The sequence below is a fragment of the Lipotes vexillifer genome, unplaced genomic scaffold, assembly GCF_000442215.2.
Source record: "Lipotes vexillifer unplaced genomic scaffold, Lipotes_vexillifer_v1.1 scaffold397, whole genome shotgun sequence".
NCBI classification, from domain to species: Eukaryota; Metazoa; Chordata; class Mammalia; order Artiodactyla; family Lipotidae; genus Lipotes; species Lipotes vexillifer.
Genome location: NW_006772681.1, coordinates 3508906 through 3511718, shown reverse-complemented (window position 1 = coordinate 3511718; position 2813 = coordinate 3508906).

Sequence of the window (2813 nt, the reverse complement as noted above, 5' to 3'; positions counted from 1 at the left end):
TCTGATTTTCCCCAGCCGGAGTGACTTCACTCCCTCTGAAATCCTATAGGATGTTGTAATGTGTTGTGGTTATTTGTCACATCTTATGTGTGCTCAGGTCTTAGCTCTTTTACCTGAAGACAGTCTCACTCACAACAGTACCTTCCAGAATGGCTGCTTAGTAATGTTTATAGAATTTTTGAGGTGATTAATGAATGAACAAAAGAACAAGCAGATAAGGACATAAGCTTTAGTGTCAGACACTTGGGCTTTATTCCCACTTTTGCCGTTTTCTAGGTGTATCATTGAGTAAATAGCTTCTCCTCGCGCTCGTTCCTGGGAATCTACCTCATAGGATAACTGTGAAGATTAAGCAATGTAACAAAGATAAATTGCTTTGCACATAATAAGCCCTCATTAAATGTCAGCTGCTGTAATAGGAGTTCAGAGGAAGGAGAGAAATCAAGAAGTCTTCCTGAACTGGATGGTGCTCTCCAGCCTCCCATCTATACTTCCTTTCAGACCCCAAATCAGAACTTCACTCTCCTCTATTCATGTTTTCTCTCTTTTTTTTAAATTTACTTATTTTATTTATTTTTATTTTTAGCTGTGCGGGCTTTCTCTAGTTGCGGCGAGTGGGGGCTACTCTTTGTTGCGGTGTGTGGGCTTCTCATTGCGGTGGCTTCTCTTGTTGCAGAGCACGGGCTCTAGGTGCGCGGGCTTCAGTAGTTGCAGCACGCAGGCTCAGTAGTTGCGGCACGCGGGTCCTAGAGTGTGTGGGCTTCAGTAATTGTGGTGCACGGGCTTAATTGCTCTGCCGCATGTGGGATCCTCCCAGACCAGGGCTTGAACCTGTGTCCCCTGCATTGGCAGGCGGATTCTCAACCACTGTGCCATCAGGAAAGTCCCTTCTCTTTTTCTACTTTTCGACCTCATATCCAATACATTGTATGTTTGGTCAACTCTACTTTCAAAATCTATTAAGAATCCAACTACATCTCACTATCTCCACTTGGACTCGGATCCAAGCCACCATCATCTTGCACCTGATGGATTACTGCAATAGCCTCCTAGCTGGCCTTTCTGCTTATGACTTTTCACTTGCTCTCAGCAGCAACCAAAGTGTTTCTGTTAAAGGTAAGTCAGAAGATGCCTCTTCAGTTCTCAAAAGCTTCTATTGTCTTTCTCTCTCAGGGAGAGCACCCCTTCCCTCCATAACCCTCATCTTCTAATACCCTCAACCTTCTTCCACTCCAGCCACACTGGTCTCCAAGATGCTCCTCAAACCTCCCAGGCATGCTCTTGTCCCAGAACGTTTTCACTTGCTGTTCCCTCTTCTGAATTCATTTCTCTCAGATGGCTGCATGATCCACTCCCTTCTTGTTCCTTCAGTTCTTTACTGAAAACACGCCTTCTTACTGAGGTTTTCCCTGGTTATTCGATCCAAAATTATACACACACACACACACACACACACACACAGCTTTCAGCTTTCATATCCTAGTTCCCTGCTTTTCTCAACAGCTGTTACTATTTAACATACTATATATATTAATTATTTTGCTTGTTTTCTGTCACACCTAGTATAAGTTCCATGAAAGTGGGGCGTTTGATTTGATTTGTTGACTGCTCTATCCCAGCACCTAGAATATGTAGATTATATCTATTAACAATTACCACACTAAAAATCAAAGCTATTTTAAAATATTTACATATTAATTCATTTAAAATGATAAATGCATCAACATAAATAACATTTTTATGAAAAATAACTATATTTTCCAAAACAAAACAAAAAATTTAGTGAGAAGAGTGGTATTGTTTTACAGTCTTGAAAACCTGTTTAAAGTCTGACTTAATAGAAGATAGGGCTTCCTTGGTGGCGCAATGGTTAAGAATCCGCCTGCCAACGCAAGGGACATGGGTTCGAGCCCTGGTCCGGGAAGATCCCACATGCCATGGAGAAACTAAGCCCGTGCACCACAACCACTGAGCCTGCGCTCTAGAGCTGGTGAGCCACAACTGAGCCTGTGTGCTACAGCTACTGAAGCCCACACACCTAGAGACCACACTCCACAACAAGAGAAACCACTGCAGTGAGAAGCCCGCGCACCACAACAAAGAGTAGCCCCCGCTCACCACAACTAGAGAAAGCCCGCATACAGCAACAAAGACCCAACGCAGCCAAAAATAAATTAATTAATTAAATTAAAAAAAAAAAGAAAACTCCCACAAATCTCAAAAAAAAAAATAGAAGATAGATGTCTTCTTATGTCTACTTCTGCAGTCAATCTGTCGTGACATGTCATAAAGCCTCTGGACAATCACACAGTCTACTCATGAGAAAATGAGAGTTAAAAAAAAATAATGTCTTAGTATTATTAGGAAAATAGTTTTGATCTCATAGACCCACTAAAAGGGTCAGGACCACACTTTGAGAACTGCTGGCTTAGAACATGAAGTCCAAACTCCTTAGCGTGACATTCATATATATCCACACCTTTGTGTATACAGTTCCCTTCTCACTCTACCCAGCAAATCCCTGCTGGTCATTCAAGGCCCATCTCACATCCTGACAGCTCTAGACAGTTGTTCCCTCCTCTCTACTCCCATAATATTTTTCTCTTCTCTCTTATAGTACATACTACGTTGTCTTCTTGGTGTCTATTTAAGTGTCTATCTCCCCAAATGACTATCTTTCTAAGGGAAGCAACTATAACTTAATCTCCTTTATATCCCCCAGCCCAGCTAACACCCAAAAGATATTTCATAAATTTGAATAAAGTAAAGAAATAAGAGAGGAGGTAAAGGGAAGAGGGGGTTCCAGTTTCCCT